General features: G+C 41.5%; 1 non-coding gene across 1 annotated transcript; it reads left to right on the plus strand.

Moving 5' to 3' along the window:
* The first annotated feature begins 355 nt into the window (after positions 1-355).
* LOC136490332 (small nucleolar RNA R71) lies at positions 356-462 on the plus strand. Its single transcript, XR_010767621.1, has one exon. It is a non-coding gene; the product is annotated as a small nucleolar RNA R71 (small nucleolar RNA).
* The last annotated feature ends 19,972 nt before the right edge of the window (positions 463-20,434 follow it).

A 20,434-nucleotide genomic window follows, 5' to 3' on the forward strand; every position in this document is an offset into this window, starting at 1 on the left:
AAGATAGTTGTTCCCTAAATGTCTAGTGTTTCCACATTCTTCACACGTCATGCGGGAATCTTGAATGTGCATGACTTCTTGCTTCTCATTGGCTCGGTCTTCAAGACTCTTCATCAGCAGATCCATCTTGGCAGATAGCATATCTACCTCCTTTAGTTGATGCATACCTCCACTTCTCTTCTAGGGTTGAAGATGTTCTTCATTCCATCCTTGGTTGGAGGCCATCTTCTCTATAAGAGCTATTGCTTGTGTGTTTGTGAGTGATAAAAATGCACCTCCAGTAGCAGCATCCATGTTCTCACGAGTGCTGTTTGTGAACCCATGGTAGAAAGTCTGCATGAGTAGCCAATTCTCCATCCTATGATGAGGACATTCTGATATGTAGTCCTAAAAGCGTTCCCATGCCTCAGGGACAAACACATCATGTTGCTGCTGAAAGCTTGAGATTCTTCCACGTAGAGCATTAGTTTTGCCTGTGGAAAAGAACGTTGCTAGGATGGCAGTGGAACAATTTTCCCAGGAAGTATTCTTGTCTTTGTTGGCGTAGACCATTGCTTCGTCTTCCCCAATAGTGAAAATGGGAAAAGGTGAAATAATATGGCATCTCTGGTAACTCCTTTGATGGTGAAAGTGTTGCAAATCTCCAGGAAGTGTTGGAGATGAGCACTCGCATCTTCATGGGTCTTACCACAAAACTGGCTAGCTTGGACCAAGTTGATGAGAGCTGGCTTAAGATCAAAAGCATTGTCTCTAATGTTAATCGCTGGTCCAATACAGATGTGCGCCGTAGTTAGAGCAGAGAATTCATGAAGTCTTGTCGACCATGGCTTTGAAAACTGGTGTAGATCAGGGGGTGATATCTTTACCAATTGAATCAAATATACCTAGAGCTTGCTTCGGAAGAAAGGAGACAGAGAGAGAGATGTAGGAGCATCTGACCATTGGAGGGGTTGGAGGAGCTCCCTGCCATCGCTGGTTCGTCGGTGAAGCTCTACGCACGGGCAGCGACGATTGGTGTAGCGGTGGAGACCGGCGGTGGTGGCAAAGGCAGTGGCGCTTCCCACCGCTGGCAGTGCCTCCCTCTCGATCGGACTAGGGTTAGACGGTGGGGTTGTGGCGGTGGCCGTGAACCTCATATAGCGAGCCGTTTGCCCCACCTCCTCTATATAGGCACTGTGCGACGGGGGCCCACTAGCCAATAGATGGCTGGGCGTCCCCGATCAAGATGCGGTCAAGGGGTCCGTCTCGACCGTTGGGTCAAGACGGATGAGTTCAATTCTAACATTCTCCTCCTTGATCTCAACTCATACTTTAACTTTAAACTTTGAATTTAATCCCTTTCACTTTTATTTGTTCCATCACAGATTAGTGCATAGAGCATGCTTCATTGTCATGGTCAATCGTCGATAGACTTAACAGCTACAATACACATCTCTGTTCTGAAACAGATTCTTTAACTTTGGGCCCTTTATTGTCCGGAAATCATAGGCTTTCCCATAAACCCATGTTGACTGTGTGTTCTCTGAACACACTAGGTGGTAAGCCTTTTGTACGCGGATCCGCAAGCACTTGCTTGTTACTTATATGTTCAATACTTTTAGTATGATTCCGGACTTTCTCCTTCACAACGTATAACTTTAACGTCAATGTGTTTGGCAGCACACTTGACCCGTTATTATAGGAGCGGACTACTTAAATGGTTATTGCTGTTGTATACCATTATTAATTCTGGGTGTAAGTTCTTTTAACCATTTCGTCTGTCCTTTAAGCCTCATGACAAGCTATACTATAGGTATGCATCATTGATGACACCACAACTGTTTCTTTTGAGCTTTTCCACAATAAAACTCCAACTGCGAGTGTTAGCTACTATGTGGGTTTCACTAAACATCTCGCCAAAATTTAACATTTATACCCACAACTATTTGAGAGTACTTATTCTTTCTTACTCATCATGAGGCCTATAAATCTTTGCACAATTGCAAAACATTCTCAACACCATTCCAGTGATCTATATTTGGACTGGACTTCTACCAAAACATCCCAGATACATGAACTATGTCAGGGTAAGTTCTTACTTATAAGCATTCATTAAGCTTCCAACAGCTGAAGCATATAGGACGTCATTTTGATCGATCTCACATTGGTTCTTGGAACACTGGAAATTCCCAAAACTATTACCCTTTACTATAGGAACAGGCGCAAGTTTACTCACATATATACTTTATTTCTTTAGAATCTTCTCTAAGTATACACTTGAGATAGTTCCAATACCCCTTTTCCTTTTGTCTCAGTAAGTTCCAATTTCTAGAATGAATGATGCTTTACCAAGATCATTCTCATTGAAACTTGAGGACAAGAATTGTTTCTTCTCCAATAGTAGATTAACACAACTACTAGCGAGTAAGGTGCTATCCACATGCAGGATTAGGAAAATAAATTTCCCATGTTTAAACTTCGCATAAATGCAATTGTCCTCTACATTATCTTTAAAACCCAAACTTTCTTATTATACTGTCAAACTTTAAGTACCAATGTCTTAAAGCTTGCTTTAATCCATAAATGGATTTCTTCAGGCAACATCCCTTATATTCTTTTCCTTCCACGACAAAACCTTTTGAGTTGTGCCATGTAAACTTTTCCACACAAAACCTTTACATCCTTCTAATATAACTCTAAATCGTAATGTGCCACTAACGCCATTATGATTCTAAAAGAATCCTTATATTCTCATTATAATCTATTTCTTCTCTTTGTGTAAATCATTTCGCCACAAGTGGCGCTTTATAGCTTCACATATTTCTTTTGGAGTCACATTTGTCTTGTAGACCCATTATAGCCTACTATTTTGGCTCCATTAGCAATTTCTTCTAAGTCCCAAACATCGTTGGTATTTATTGATTTCATTTCATCTTCCTTTCCTTCTTGCCATTTAGACGAGTGAACGCCTCTCATGGCTTTTTCCAATGAGGTGGAATCACTCTCTATTTGAATTTCTTTCTTAACTTTTACTTCTTAGTCACCAGAAATATCTGATTTTCTTATTCTTTGAGACCTATTGGGGCCTCGTGGCACTTCTTTCATATGGGGCTATTGTTGCTCTTCATTGCCAAAAGACAATTGTTCTATAGCCTCCTATATCACAAGATCCTTGTTTACTTATTCATCTTCTTTAAGAGCTAACATCTGGTGTTGTATATGTCATACAACATCTACATGTATTAAGCAAGCAATTTGTTGCTCTAAAAACACTGTAGTGGATATGTAATCTCACTTCTATTCAAGCCTTAGGTATCTACATACCATGCTCCCCCAGATTACTCTATCTTCTGTAAAGATGGTGTATCTTCAAATTTCTTATTTTGGGTTTAATCTGCTAAAAACTCCTATGGCGCATTTAGCACCGCCTTGATAACTCTAAACTTATCCAGTATAAATACTAGCCGACTATGCTATCTTCCTATCGAAACTATAAAAGGTCCAGGAATTTAACAATTTCTTTACTTTAGGGGTATCGTTATTATGACCGTCTTACTCCCTCAATGATCACATTCATCTTTTATAGATCACTTTTACCTTCAATGCAAAGTAGGCATTGCATTATCTGAAGTATGGGAAAGTATCTTTCTTAATTGTCTTTCTCCCCCTTGAAATGTAGTATGAACTTTTCTACCACAATTTCGAAAAGGAAAAAAACATTTAGAACTCTTGTGAACGAGGAAACTTTGATTATTTACTTCATCCACATGATTACATCATGCAAACAAAATTCGTATGGGAGTACATTTTCCTCATTTCATTTCAAAACTCAACATAGTCTATTATTATCAATACTTCTGCAAGTCATGCTTGCATATTATTCTTATCTTTTGGTTCACATGCAACTTTCTTTTGTTCTTAAACTCATTGAGTACTTAATGGCCATGACACAATCAGAGTGTACGATCAGTACTAGGATAGCATAAGAGCTACCCCAAACTTCTCTCCATGTGCGGGATACAGTTAGAGCACATGAGTAATCACATCCTTCTCCCGCCATGTGGGATAAGTACTATGCCAACTTTATCCTACCATATGGGTATTTTCTCAAACTTTTCCCGTCATGCGGGTACTATCACAAACTTTTACCGTCATGCGAGATAATTCCCTTAAACGAACATAAATGCCAGGATTGGCTCGTGTTCAATCATCAAATTCAGAAATAAATCCGAATATTCTTTTAACACACAAGTTTAATCCAATGTTGGTCAAATTAAACATGTATATGACTTTTACAACTCTCATAAATGAAACTGAAAATAAATTCTTCTTCACAGAGAGTACATAAAAGACATTTCTCAATGAAGACTCTCATTGATCTGTCTCTTTTCTTGGAACAATATCCTAGAATTCTTTTCTTTTGAAGCCATTCTTTAAAGAGAACACAGTCCCTTAAACAATTCTTTCATACATAACTTGCCCTTAGGCATTTCATCATCTGAGTCACAAGTACCCAGCTCATTTCTCTTACTACCTTCAAGAATGAAAGCATGGAGGTCTTTTGTCTGAAAAAATATTCAACAATAATGCTCATTAAACTTTAAAATCTTTATGTTCTATTCTATATCACCGTTGGGCAGAAATAGAATAAAACATCATTCTTCTACATTAATTCCACATCACCGTTGGGCAGAAATGGAATTAATGTATAGAACCTCAATAATCTTGAAAACATAGAACTGCTCCTCAGAATTAAATTCTCCCATTGGTTCGAATTTAATTAGAAGACAATCAACTTCATTGCAGCGGAAACATGAAAATACATTTCTCTAGTTTAAGAGCATTCCTTAATCTTTATCTTTTCTCTGAAAAATTGGTCACTTTGACGCAAAATTCATCAGAGATTTAAACTTTAAACATAGAACTCATAGAATTATAATATTGTTCTCATCAACATTGTTCAAAAAATAACAATACCATAATTCAATTTTAACTACCAACTGACTATTCCTCCAATTAAAATTTTCCCGTTGGTTCCAATTTTAACTGGAGGATTAACTTTTCATCATTTATTGAATAACTATAACTGCTCTTCAAATTAAATTCTCCTATTGGTTCGAATTTAATAAGAAGACAATAAACTTTAACTTTGCAGAGGAAACATGTAAATCTTAAACTAGTGATTTTTTCCCACAGGAAAATTCTCTTTTCTAATTTTTTTCTTGAGTCATTAATCATTTTCTAGGAAATAACATTTTACTGGAAAAAGAAAAAAGAAAAATGGACTCATTTGTTCACTATCTGCTCGGCCCAGCAGCAAAACCGGTCCGGCCTTGTTCCCTCGCGCGCGCGCGCTGCCACCTAGGCCGCAACATGGGCCTGGGCTGGCAAAGCGCCGTGGCTGCGCGCCCCACCTGGGCCTCATTTGGCCTAGTGACTCCTTGCCATCGGATCAATTCCGACATCCATCCGGCCGTTTCGCCCAATCAAAACCCGCCGCGGCCGGCCTCCCCAGGTACCCTAGCCTCATTTCTTTCTCCCTTCTATTCTCTCAGCCGTGCGAGCCCAATGAAGAGCAGGCGACGACGAGAGCGAGCAGGGCCTCGGCGCCGTCATCGGCCCCCTCGCTGGCGTGCGCGCTCCCCAGTGGGTTAGCGCGCTGCCGTCGAGCGGCCTGGCCGCGGCGCCCCTTTGGACTGAGTCCGGTGAGAGGCTTCTCCCAGCGCTCGGCCTTCCTCTCCCCGTACGCCGACGAGGCAGCAGTACTGCGCAACGGCGAGGTAAGCCCACTGACTCTTCCTCATCCCCTTTTCCCTTTCTATTTCTTTGGATCTTGTTTGCTCTTCTTGGTTTTGACCAATTGGGATGGGGATCGAGTTAGGGTTAGGGTTTCGGGTTAGGGATTCACCCTGTTCTTCTTCTTCCCCGAGTCTGTAGCGGGTTAGGGTTCGGATCTCATTGTTTTCTTGAATCCGAGCCCTCTGTTTCCATCTTCACCCAGTTAGGGTTAGGGTTAGTGAAAACCCTAGTCTATATGCTCAGATCCGAAAAGACCTAATCTGTTCTTTTCTTTTCTGTTCTTTTGATTCTCTTCTAGTGCGTCAGCAAACCGGCGGCAGGTGCTCCATCCCGCGTGAGGCGGTAGTGACGGCGGTGGGGAAACCTTCCCCGGACCATCCAATTTCTTTAGGGTTAGGGTTCTTTAGGAGGGTAATCTGAATCGAATTTGAATCCCCTTCTTTCTTTTTCTTTCTATCACCCGATCAGGGTTTAGGGTTCGATGAACCCTCTGTATTTCTTTTCTTTCGATCCGAACCGGATCTAACTCATCTCCTTCTACACTGCTACCCCTGACACAATCCACACACTAGATCAGCGGCTCTGATACCAATGTTATTTACTTTGGACCATCTAGGTGTAGATCAGAGGGTGAAATCTTTACCAATTGAATCAAATATACCTAGAGCTTTCTTCGCGAGAAAGGAGATAGAGAGAGAGAGAGAGAGATGTAGGAGCATCTGACCGTCGGAGGGGTTGGAGGAGCTCCCTGCCATCGCTGGTTCATCGGTGAAGCTCTACGCACGGGCAGCGACGGTTGGTGTAGCGGTGGAGACCGGCGGTGGTGGCAAAGGCAGTGGCGCTTCCTGCCGCTGGCAGTGCCTCCCTCTCGATCGGACTAGGGTTAGACGGTGGGGTTGTGGCGGTGGCCGTGAACCTCGTATCACGAGCCGTTTGCCCCACCTCCTTTTATATAGGCACTGTGCGATGGGGGCCCACCAGCCACTAGATGGCTGGGCGTCCCCGATCAGGATGCGGTCAAGGGGTCCGTCTCGACGGATGAGATCAATTCTAACAATGCCATCAAGAATATCAATCTCTCGCTTTGGAAAAGTTTCACCACACACACCATGTGTGAGACAAATCACTTCTTTGCAAAGATGACCTTCTAGTGTGTGTGTCTAGGATAGAAATGCTCAATAATAGTAGAAGATGGCTGATTTGGTTGATTGTAACTTCTAGCGCGAGGATGAAGAAATAACCTGCCCAATAGGAAATCGTGGACTCGTCAACTACCGAGATGATAGTGACGGATGGGTTACCTCGATACATCTGGCATGTCTTGTTGCTGAGATGTGGTTTAAGCATTTTGAGCTAACGGGAGAAATGGTAATAGCGCAAAATGGGAAGAGCCAATGTGGAGGAAAATTGACAGATGATAAAATGCGTAGATATTCTATTTGGTACATTTTTATGGTGCATTTAATTAAATTTTGTCTTGTATGTAAAATGTAAGTCACTAATTCAGGCATCACCTTTGTGCTGTGCTGGCATAGTGCACGATGCCTTAGGCTGTAACACACATAAGTACTCCAGACCTAGAGATGTAGGACATTCAACAGTGTACCCACTGGAATGTATTATTAGTTTTACTGCTAAATATTTATAATGCACTTCAGAGTTGAAAGGCCCCTCCCCCCTATAAAATTTAGCTAGGGCAGCCATTGCGAGAGCAACACCCTCGTCGTGCACCATCTAGGCGGCAACCACAAAAACATCTGGATGGAACACATCAAACAATGGTGCTCTCAGCCCTGGTCGTGTGGCATGGTCAGGAAAGCGGCATGCTCAACTCACTCCTCAGAGACATTTGTTGGCATACTGTCAATGAAGTTCTCAACACATCTAAAGAACTTGTTTTGTACATACTATGTTTGAGGATACACCGGTGTCTCTCTACCTCTTTGCATTTTCTGATCTTGCACCTTAGAGTTAGTGATGCTTTGGCCCTCTGAAAACAACCTATGTGGGGCAACAAACCCCAGGATAGCTTGTCGTTATGTGTCACAAACCTTTGCTCCATGGTAACGTGAAATTATTTGTCTATCTAGCTTCAAAATTAAGGTTGATTATAATTATACCATCAAGGATCTCAATCTATATTGCCATACAACTTCACGTGCTTTGGTTGAAGTTTCACCACCCACACCATTGGAGCCAAACCACTTCTTAGCAAATATGACTTTCTGGTGTGTGTGTGTGTGTGTCCGAGATAGAGATGCTCAACAACAGCTGCAGAACTAACTTGTCCAATAGGAAAACTGACTCATCAATTCCTTAGATGATGGTGGCAGATCGATAACCTAAAACAAGACCTCCTAGACGTATGGCATCGCTTGTTGCCGATTTGTTGTTTGAACACATTTTGACGCTAATGGTAGAATTGGAATAGCATAGACGAGAATAACATCGGACACCATTGGAGCCAAACCACTTAGCAAATTTGACTTTCTGGTGTGTGTGTGTCCGAGATAGGGATGCTCAATAACAGCTGCAGAAGTAACTTGTCCAATAGGAAAACTTTGACTCATTAATGCTTTAGATGATGGTGGCAGATCAATAACCTAAAACAAGACCTCCTGGACATCTGGCATGGCTTGTTGCCGATTTGTTGTTTAAACACATTTTGAGGCTAACCAGAGAAATGGGAATAGCATAGACGAGTTTCAACCTGTAGGGGAAAATGACAGATAAGAAAATGTCCAGTTGTCCTATTTGTTAATTTTAATGGTGCACTTACTTATGTTTTGTCTTTTATGGAAAAGGTAAGTTAGTGTTTTAAATTTGTTATTATTTGGAACATTTTCGAATTCCAAAAAATTAAAGTAAAAATCTTGTCTACGTGTGTAATAGTAAAATTTGTAATTATTTTAGGACTGCGGTACAAGTAAGTAAAATGTTTTTTTGTTTTTTAATGCTTGAGTCTTGAGTGTATAACGGCAGACCAAGAACAGAATTGGGGGCATGTGTGGATTACTGGGGGGAACTGTTATGCCCCATGTGTGTAACACCCTTGGTGTTAAGCATCACTAAAACTTGGTCATGTCATCATCATGCATCATCCATAGTAGTTCACCATGCTTTGCATTTACTAAAATCAATATTTATTTACTAGTAATGCCATGCATTTGTGATGGTTTGTGTTTAAACTCAAAAATTCTTCTAAGGTACTTTGTGGCCTTCTATTTTTGAATTTCATTAAAGTAATTGAAATTATGCCCTAATAAACTTTGAGGTGCAAAGTAGGTGCTTTACACTAGTGTCAAGTATGGGGTGAGAATTCAAGTCCAAACCATTAAAATTTGAACAAAAATGAAATCAGGATTGAATTTCAACACTTGGTCATTTTGACTGTCATGGAAATCAGCATTGGATTCATTTTTATGGGAATTATTAAAATGAATTTCTTATATAAACATATTTCAAACTTTAGTATCATTGGTTAATACAAAGTTTGTAGTTTGCAATGGTGTTATTGGTTGGAGTGGTTGCTTGATCTATATTCATAAATTAATTCCCAAAGTTGGATAATCAATTCAATTTATCAAACCCTAATTTTGAAACTCTATTTTATGTTCTATAGTTTGAAAGTACCCTTCTTCTAAACTAAAAATCTTTCAAACCATCAAGTCTTGATTGATGATTCTTTAAGCCAAGATGAAGATCTCACGTAGATGCACAACTTTGTTTAAGGTTGATCATCAAGTTGTTTTACAAAATCATGATGGGAGAGCTCTAAAGGTCAGTAGATGCCAGGGAGCGGCCACTCTGCCTGCTACAACGGTGGCCACCGCCCTGCCTCACCGCTTCGCGCATAGACAACACGTAGCTGCTTATCGGGATGAGCTCAAGCAGCTACTAGCTCTGCGTTACCGACTCGCCTCGCCCTTATCTGGGCCAAGCCACTGTCGTCCTCCTCTTTCTTCCTTCTCGCTCGCCGTCGCTCACCTCGACGCATCGGTGTAATTCGCCATGACCGATGCACCTCCACCCAATTGCCCTCGTAGATAGCTTCGCTGCATCCTCGCAAACCTCCCTGACCCACTCCAGCTGTCCCTCACCAATGAAACTGACCACATGACCTATTTTTGCCGCGTGTGGCTTGCCATCACTGCCAAGGATCACCTCACTGTGGCTATCATGTTCTAAGGCACCCCTCGCTCATCCATCTCTCATTTCGGGTTGCTCTTGATGCCATGCTACCCACTGTCCTTTCCGTTTGCACTACAGAGCAGTGGACGCGTTGGGCTGCCGTCTCACCACTAGTTCATGCCGCCGTCATTGCCATCACCATCGACTAGCTAGCTTCGCCTCGACTCCGACCCATTTAGCTAGCATTTGAGGTCGTGGTGAGCACCCTGTACCTTGTCGTCCCTTCCTTTTTAACTCTATCGTTCCGTAGTAGCTGGAATGGCACCGCACCGTCGTGTAACCCGCCACCGAGCCACCATGATTGTGGTCAAGCTCGCCACAAGCTATAGTTTGATCGCTTGTTACCTCCGAGCGACGTGCGAGGTCATCCTAAGTGTGTAGATGTTTTCCAAATCATCGATGACCACGTCAGCAACCGCCTTTGCCTCGCCAGAGTACCACCATGCTACCATTGTCGACAGCAAGCTCCTTGTGAAACCCTAGATTCCCAACCGCCACCACCATTGGATGCGCCTACTCGCCATGGTCACATAGGTGCCAGCCTCGTCACCGGCGACCTCACCGACGGCGTGTACCCACCGGTCAAACCGGGTGCCACCGCGGTCAGCGTGGCTGGCAGTGTGCTGTGGACCTAGGCCCCTCTTGTTAGTGTCTGGGGTAGAGAGGGAGAGAGTAAGAAAAGGTTTTAGGGTCAGTTTTGATTTATTCTTTTTCTACAAAATGCTAAATTGTATTATTTCTTGTTAATTTCATAATAAATTGTAGAAGTATGATAAAATTGTGAAAAATTTTGTGTAAGCTTATTTTTGTATGATCTACATAGGAAACATATGAAATGTACATTTTTTGTACTTTTGGTATGCTTAAAAATTATCTCTTTTAATTAATAAATGCGCCTTCCATGATTTTTGTAGGTTAAAATAATAATCTGTTAATCATAAAACCTTTTGTGTAAATGTTATGCGCAATAATCTACCTCCACAAAACGTTTAGTACTGTTTTGATAATTTTTAATTATCCACTTAATGACACATTTTATTTATTAATTAATAAATGCTAAATGATTAAGGTTAATCACCTTATGACTAAAGTGTGATTTTGTAGTTGATTGTGGACCTTGGAACACTAACACCTTGCTATTCCCTGGCAATTACTTTATCTGATTGTGCTCTCATTATTCACTTGTTAATAATAAATACTAATATTGCTTGGTGAGTAATTAACCTAACTTAATTGTGAAGGAAAGTTGTACGCAAGTAGCTAATCTTGATTAGTCATCTTAATCCATGTTACATCTCTCATATGAAAGTTAGTGGATCGTCATCCTAAAGCATGCATCTTTAATTACGTATAGTGAACGAGAGTGGTGACCCGTTAGTTTAGCAAGCTCCAGAGGCGGGTTTTCACTCAGAGGAGGTGGGGGTTAATATCTGTGCAATATCCGAGGATTGTGACAACCCCGACACCGCAGGCAAGCCCTGAAGCATAAACCATTTCCTTGTGTTTTATAAATGCTATTCATATAAATCTTTTACTTGTTGCATTAAGTAAAATAGGGTTTGGATGAATACCAACGGCTGCATGTCTGCCTTGATAATTTGAATACCAATCCTTGTTACCCTTATAGTATGCTAGGTTAGCCGTGCTTAGCCCTTCTTAGTTGATAAGAGTTAAGTGATGATTTCATCGTTTACAATGGTTCCACACTCAGGGAATGCCTGAGGACGTAATCATGAATAATGTTTAAACTTGAGACTGGGCGGGACATGGGATATGTCTCAGGTGGTTAAGCCGACAGTGTTACTTGTTCGTGCTTTTCCCGTCTTTATCGATTAAGGACCATTCGTTGAAGCCCTGTTGTGGTTGAGACTTTGTAGTACTGGCCACATACTCCGGTAAGCCTAATATCTCGGCTATTCCATTATGTGAAAAGACAACTGAGCACTAGGCATGGGACATGGTGAGAGTAGCATGTACACATCCTGTGAATCCACTAGGAGTGGTGCAGGGAGGTGAAGTACTATGCTCTTGGGTAGCGCAGACCAGTTCATGTTTTGGACGATCCGAGTGAGGGTTGATATATGTAAGTTCGGGACTAGACCTAGACCTACATATGTCATGTGGTAAGGAAACCCCAGCTAGGCCAAATCGATTCAAATCGTCGTTGCTTCTCGGAGAAGGAGACTTGATCCTCCACTCATCATATTTAATAATGGAAACAATGATACTTGGGATCATGAGCTAAAATGGTTTAAGAAGTGATTGAGTTAGATCAGGTGCAAATGAGAGACTCGTAATTATTTAACTTGAGCTAAAGTTTTGAAAATAAGGATCAATCTCTAGTAAGCTTTTATGCAAAAGTTAATCTTGATTCTTGCTACAGACTTACCTTGATTCCCCGTAAGCCTGCATATCCTTGGAGTCTTTCCTTTTCGTCGGTTAAGCCTCATTGAGTACCTTTGTACTCAGGGTTTGTTAAACCCTTGTTGTAGGTGAGCCACATGAGCAGCTAGGCTTTTGCCCCTGCTGCATGACGGTTCAGGAGGAAGAGTCCTAGCATTAGATGTTGTTGTGCACCCTTGGGCAGGGTGACTCTCTTTTGTGATGTATTATAAGTGGTACCTATTTTTCTACCCCACTGCCTTGATGGCTAAAACTTATGGCTTGTAATAACTTAAAGAATGGTTTGTAAAACTTATGGTTTGTAAGACTTCCGCTATTTACTCCGATGTAATATATTTGTATATTTGTACAACTATTGTGTTACTGCGATGCTTTTTGGAATGTATCATGCTTGGAAGGAAAAACGTGGATGATTCGGGGTTCCTCAAGGACACCCGACAGACTATCGGAGTTGTCTGGCTCCCATGTGCGACTCTTAGAAGTCTAGAAGATAATGATGGGCACATGTGGGCCATATAACTTGGCAAGTCCTACCACAGCCATGTGGATGTTGGTTATCCACGTTGTACTGCCAATGCTCCATTTGCTGTGTACAAATTTGTGACATCCGACCTAGTTTGGAATTTGGCCCATAGTGGGCCATGTGCATGTTAATGAGATACTTTGGGGGGTTTAGTACAACCTTGGTTTTTAAAGGCAGGTTAGACCAACATATATGGCTTCTAGAGTCCATCCAACCATCCATGGGTTAATCCCACCATCCCTGGGTCAATCCTTTTACATGATGCAAGGACGAAAGCGTAAGTGGGATGGTGGTAGGTGCATTGCTTTGTGTAAAAGGATGGTTGGATGGACTCTAGAAGCCTTATATGTTTATCTAACCTACCTTTAACAACCAAGGTGGGACTAAACCCTCCACAATATCTTATTAACATGCACATGGGTCACTATAGGCCAAATTCCAAACTGGATAAGATGTCACAAAACTTGTGTCCAATTGCTTCAAGGCCTACTATGTGTTCTGTTTGCTGTGAGCCATTCATGTATTTTCTACCTGTTTCTAGATCTTCTCGAATGAAAAATGTTATGCTTTAGGGTTTTAAATCGTATCCCATAACACTTTGCAACATGAACAGATGTGATCAATAGAGTTCCCACCACATCTTAATAATATCCTTCTTGCCATGCAACACGATTGAGATGATACATCCTAGTCAACAATTTAGATGAACACCCCTCACATAGGATAGTAGATCTTTAATTCATACAATGTCATCTACAAAGACCCAACCATGCTCAAGAAGCAGTGCAACATTCATGCTTTTGTAGGGCATCCATTCAAAATGCATTGGTTCCTCAAGATTCCCATGGATATAACTAGGATCGAACCTTTTTCAGCATCGTCTGACAATGAAGTCCACAAATACCAATTAATGGGAACGGGGATCCTGATCTTCCATCAGGTAGAGGTAACTATCGTTGTGGCAGAGAATGACACACTGATCTAGCTTCAGATCAAAAGATCGAACCCTGCAATCTTAGCACCACAACTCCTCTGGTTATCAACTTAGACACGGATCTGGTTGACCTCACCAAGAAGGCTAATCCCTGCATACGCAACGAAGAACACAAGCAAGAACAAGAAAGAGAACAACCAAATTGCAGATGAATGATTAATCTCACGATGTTGGGGTCTCACAAACCGATGAACTGCGAAACTGTTCTTAACAGCTTAATCTAAGCAAAACCCAAAGCCTAATGATGATGGAGGCATATGATTATAAGGGTCTTAGGGTCATTGCCTACCCTGGACGTGCCCCCCTAATGGGCTCAAAGATGATACATGGCCCATTGGACCAAATACGGTGACACAACACCTAGATAGATTCTGGATGCTGACTTGTTTCGACAATTCCCGCGGATTACGAAGAGCTTTTGACATGAGACTACTTGCATTGGCTTCCTTATCAAATTATCTTTCCAACCATATGTGGATCGTCGAAAATGGAGTCCGGATGCATCCTAGGTGACCAGTTTAAGGCAGACTAGTCCTAGAGGCCGAGGTAGACTCAAAATCATGTTGGACCGGGTCTCCGGTTTCTGTTGGACGTCCTTGCTGGTCATCATTGCCTCCACCTCTTCCTCTAAGTCCCTCATGAGCCTCTCCAATGTTCCTAATTAATATAACATCATTAGGTAGCAATCTATTCTCAAAAGTATGAAAAGGATCACTTAAGAACGTGCTCACCTCTAAATTAAGTTGTCGCCTTCGAGCTCAGGTCATTGGACCTTGCATAATGGTTGGAGGATCAGCGGGTGCATCTGAAGGAGTGATGTCCTCATCATCCTCCCCCTCTTGAAACTGAGTTGTCCTTGACTCAAGCTCATCTTCTTCTCCCAAATAAGGTTTCAAATCTGCAATGTTAAAGATGGGACTAACCCCGAACTCAGGTGGCAACTCAAGTTTGTAAGCATTATCATTTATTTTCTCAATTATCTTATAAGGATCAACTGCTCTTGGCATTAATTTAGACTTATGCAGCTCAAGAAATCTATATTTTCTCAAATGTAACCAAACCAAATCACCCGGTTCAAGTTTAATTTCTTGTCTACCTTTACTACCAGCAATTCTATACTTTTCATTCATTCTTTCAATATTTGCTTTAGTTGTTTCGTCCAACTTACGAATGAAATCAGCACTCTCTCTAGCATCACTATGTGTTCTCTCAGTGGTAGGTAAAGGCAAAAGATCAATAGGAGTGTGGGGGTTAAAACCATACACTACCTGAAAAGGACTTACCTTGGTGGTGGAATGTTCCACCCTGTTATATGCAAACTCCACATGCAGTAAACACTCTTCCCACATCTACAAATTGCGCTTCAAAATTGCTCTCAACATGGTGGACAATGTTCGATTCACTACCTTGGTTTGCCCATCAGTTTGGGGATGACATGTTGTAGAAAATAGCAGCTTGGTCCCCAATTTATTCCACAAAGTGCGTCAAAAGTGACTCAAGAATTTTGCATCGCAATCTGAAACAATAGTACAAGGCATACCATGCAAGCGAATGATTTCTTGAAAGAAAAGGTTAGCAATATGAACATCATCGTCGCTCTTATGACAAGGAATAAAATGTGTCATCTTAGAAAAACGATCAACCACCACAAAAATACTATCCCTCCCCTTCTTAGTCCTTAGCAAACCCAACACAAAATCCATAGATATATCAGCCCAAGGAGTAGAAGGAACAGGTAGAGGCAGATACAAACTATGTGGGTTCAACTGCGACTTAGCTTTTGGACATGTGGCGCACCGAGCCACATACTGTTCTACATCTCGCCTCATCCTTGGCCAAAAGAAATGTGTGGACAGCGCGTCCTCCGTCTTTTTGGCACCAAAATGTCCTATCAATCCACCTCCATGTGCCTCCTATAACAACAAAAGATGAACGGAACCAACTAGAATGCATAGGCGGTTAGCTTTAAACAAAAACCCATCATTGATCATAAACTTATTCCTTGTACGCCCCTCTCTATAATTCAGCAACATATCCTTAAAATCAGGATCAAGTGCATATTGTTCTTTTATTGTTTCAAGACCAAAAATCTGACAATCAAGTTGGGACAGCAATGTATATCGTCTAGACAAAGCATCAACAATCACATTATCCTTCCCTTTCTTGTGTTTGATAATATAAGGAAAAGATTCAATAAATTCAACCCATTTAGCATGCCTACGATTCAGATTATGTTGAGAGCGAAGATACTTAAGTAATTCATGATCAGAATGAATAACAAATTCTTTAGGCCACAAATAATGATGCCACGTCTCTAAAGAACGGACAAGTGCATACAATTCCTTATCATACGTGGAATAATTCAGAACAGGACCATGCAATTTTTCACTAAAGTAAGCAATGGGTTTACCATCTTGCATCAAAACACCCCCCAATGCCAACTCCACTAGCATCACATTCTAGCTCAAAAGTCTTACCAAAGTTTGGAAGTTGCAGCAATGGTGCGTGTGTGAGCTTGTCCTTCAAAGTGTCAAAGGACTCCTCATGTGCATTTCCCCAATGAAACACCACCCCTTTCTTTGTCAACTCATGCAATGGGGCAGCAATGGTGCTGAAATCTTTAATGATGCAACGGTAGAATCCTACAAGACCAAGAAAGCTCCTCACCTGTGTAACGGTTTGGGGAACCGGCCAGCTCTTGATGGCTTCAATTTTCATCTTGTCCACCTCAATTCCCTGTGGAGTTACAACATAGCCAAGAAAAGAATCTTGTTCCGGGCAAAAGATGCACTTCTCAAGGTTACCAAATAATCATGCATCTCGTAAAGCATTAAAAACAGCACATAAGTGATCCATATGTTCAACAAAAGACTTGCTGTAAATCAATATATCATCAAAGTAAACTACCACAAAACAACCAATAAAAGCTCTTAAAACCTCATTCATTAAGCGCATGAAAGTGCTAGGTGCATTTGTCAAACCAAAAGGCATTACTAAATACTCATACAACCCTAATTTGGTTTTAAACACGGTTTTCCATTTATCTCCAAGTTTCATTCTAATTTGGTGGTAGCCACTTCGCAAATCAATCTTGGTGAAAATTATAGAGCCACACAACTCATCAAGCATGTCGTCTAGCCTAGGAATAGGATGACATTACTAAATAGTAATATTATTGATGGCTCTACAATCAACACACATACGCCAAGTTCCATCTTTCTTAGGAACCAAAAGTATAGGAACGGCACAAGGACTAAGGCTTTCAAGTACATACCCATGGTCCAAAAGGTCTTGGACTTGCCGCTGAATTTCCTTAGTCTCCTCAGGATTGGTTCGATAGGCAGCACGGTTGGGCAAGGTTGCTCCCATAATCAAATCGATTTGATGCTCTATCCCTCTCATAAGTGGCAGCCTCAGGGGTATCTCAGCTAGAAAAATTTCCTCATACTCCTGCAAAAGGTTAGTGATAGCAGGAGGCACCGAGCTAACAATATCATCAAGCAAAAATATAGCACGTTTGCATACCAAAGCATAGCAAATATAATCGTCAAAAATTTTAGCAAAGTCATATTTTCTTGCAAGCATAACACCACCCTTTAATTTAATCCCGTCAGCCATAGAAATAGATGTAGACTTATCCTTTTTAGGTGGGAGAATAAAATTAGCAACTTGCTGATTTTTAGATTGAACATCATTCAAACTAGCAGTGCGTTCTCTGTCAGCTTGTACAATTTGAGCAGGGGTCAAAGGTACCAAAGTAATTTTCTTTCCTTTATGCACAAAAGTGTATTTATTACTTCTACCATGGTGTGTAGCATCATTGTCATGTTTCCAAGGATGACCCAATAAGAGTGAACAAGCTTTCATAGGTACCACATCACAATCAACATAATCAGCATAAGAACCAATGGAAAATGATACTCTGCAAGTTTGTGTTACCTTTGCTTTTCCAGAATCATTTAGCCACTGAATATGGTATGGACGTGGGTGCGGGCATGTGGTCAAGCCAAGCTTCTTGACCAAATCAGAAATCACCAAATTATTGCAGCTACCTCCATCAATAATGACACATGCTCGACGGTTGCTGATGACGAAGAAAATCTGGAACAAGTTATGGCGTTGTAGGTTCTCAGGTTGCTATACTTGTGAGCTAAGCACAAGCTATATAATGATGCTTCTATAGGCCGTCGTGGCCTCGTCACCAAGGACTTCGCCATCCTCCTCATCTCTATCTTGGTCTTCTTCATCCTCAATGTCAGAGGTGCTGATGTAACCATCTTTTGTAGCAATGTATGCCCGATGACTTAGGCAGTCCTTCTGCACATGGCTAATACCATGGCAACGTTGGCACTGAATGCCCGAAGTGCGTCCCGTCGATGCAACGGATGAGGCACTCTTGGTAGGCACCTACAAAGAATTTTTACCTGAATCTAAAGGTCATGCGGAGGTGCCTTAGGTGTAGCAGTAACTCCAGAGGCTGCTGGTCGCTTGCTCACCGGTGGAGGTGCCCGAAAAGTGGTTGGCTTGGTCAGCCCCAAAGATGGTGCCGAGCGTGGCGTGTATGTGGTGCTAACCTTGCTCTTGCTCTGCTATTCACGCCCCTGCAATTCCTTTTCTGCAAGCATAAAAAATTGAAACAACTAGTTGGCAGTGTTAAATTCTTTATAATCAACAATGTCCTGAATCTCACGCCTCAAACCCGAATAGAAACGACAAATGGAATCTTCATTCCCCTCCACAACACTACAACGCATCAATCCCTTTTGGAGCTCACCATAGTAATCCTGTACAGATTTCTCTCCTTGTTCTAAACGCATCAATTTTTTACTCAAGTCTCTATGATAAGGAGGAATAAAACGATCATGCATAGCTATCTTAAGTTCTTCCCATGTACCAAGTAAAGCATCTTGTGCAGCTAGCCCATTCCATCAAATATTGGCAAAGTCCTTAAACTCACTAGTAGCTTATCGAACTCTATGATGCTCAGGCACAAGGTGGGCACTAAACTTTAGTTCTACTATCATCTCCCAATTAAGATATCCCTCAGCATCATAATGACCCAAAAAACATGGTATTGTGAACTTAATCTTAGCATAAGGATCATCGGGCACACAATGATTATTACCTTGATGGTGGTGGACACCACCCATACCTATCGTGTTGCGGCGAAGACATCGTCGTAATCTTGCTTGTCAGAAGGCTGCTCGATCTATGTTCCCAGTGGCATCATGCACCATGTCTTCTGGCAAGAGACCATCGGTGTTGCTGCTGGAGACATCATTGTTGACCTCCACCAAGGTTTCCAACTCAGTAACCTTGTCGGTTAATTTGGAAATTTGTTTGTCCAATCTCTCCATGTTGTTGCCAATGTTGAGTTCAATGAGTGCCCAGTGACGGCCTTCCTGATGGCCTCATTCATCCTTTTTGGGCATTCTCTACAACAGCTTGCAGTTGCTCTTGGCTGACACACTCGTTGAAATCCTTGGGACTGTTATCTCCAGTCTGATCACCTCCTGCCATTGTAAACACAAAAACAGGAACAAACGGTGAAAGTTATCCCTACCAAATGACTACGTGGTTACAGTGGTGTCACTTTTCACGGCAAGTGGAAGCGTCTTACTAAGCTCTTATAAAGTTCTTACCAACACAAGCAGTGGGCGGTACAACCGGCGGCTGGTTCATGATACCTGTGAGGCAATGGTACCAAGATTGCAAGGCCCTTTTTCTGTACTGATCTAAAGAGTTTGTGGAGCTTGGAAGGCACATAAAGAATAATATGTATATTTGGCACACAAGTCAGTAACAGAAAGTAATGCTGAATTATAATCCAAAGTACTTGTTCTCGTTGCTAGTCTAAAATATTCCAAGTATCAGGTGTGTGACAAACAAGTATGATGGATAGCAAGGTGGCCGGTGTGTGAAAAACAAGTATGGTGGATAACAAGAGCAACACACAAGGAACCAGACAACACATGCTAACACAGCTCACTTTGGCCTTCTCTATGTGCTCCCCTAGATATTGTTCCACTTTTGCCCCTCTTTTTTCACTATTTTTGGGCTGTCGTTGTTTTTTTGGGATTTTTGACTTTTTCTTTTTCTTTTTTTATATTTTTTCTTCACTTAGAAGCACAAAAGAAGTAACCACATAAAATATGAGCTTAAATAAGTGAAAGACGTGGCCCGTAGAAATTTCAGAAGATGTGCTCAAAATTGACAAAAAGCTTGTGACCACGAAAAGAGGATCTTGTGACTAGTTTTTGGCCAAAATAAAATTTTTCTGAACCTAGCAACGCAGAAGACGGATGGATCCAAAACTTTTTTCTGATCAATTTTGATATATGGAACGTCAAAATTCGAGTTCGTATGCGAAAACTAGACCAGTTTTACGAACTGACTCCGAATTAGAGGATAAAACGGGAACAATGCGTGCAAAATTGGTCATGGCAGCAAGGATTGGATGGAAACGAAGGGGAAAAACACACGAACTGGACTCTAACATGACCTAACCAGCAACAAGACCTCGACCAGGACACAAACTTAACACA

Source organism: Miscanthus floridulus, chromosome 10, assembly GCF_019320115.1.
Source record: "Miscanthus floridulus cultivar M001 chromosome 10, ASM1932011v1, whole genome shotgun sequence".
Taxonomy (NCBI): domain Eukaryota; kingdom Viridiplantae; phylum Streptophyta; class Magnoliopsida; order Poales; family Poaceae; genus Miscanthus; species Miscanthus floridulus.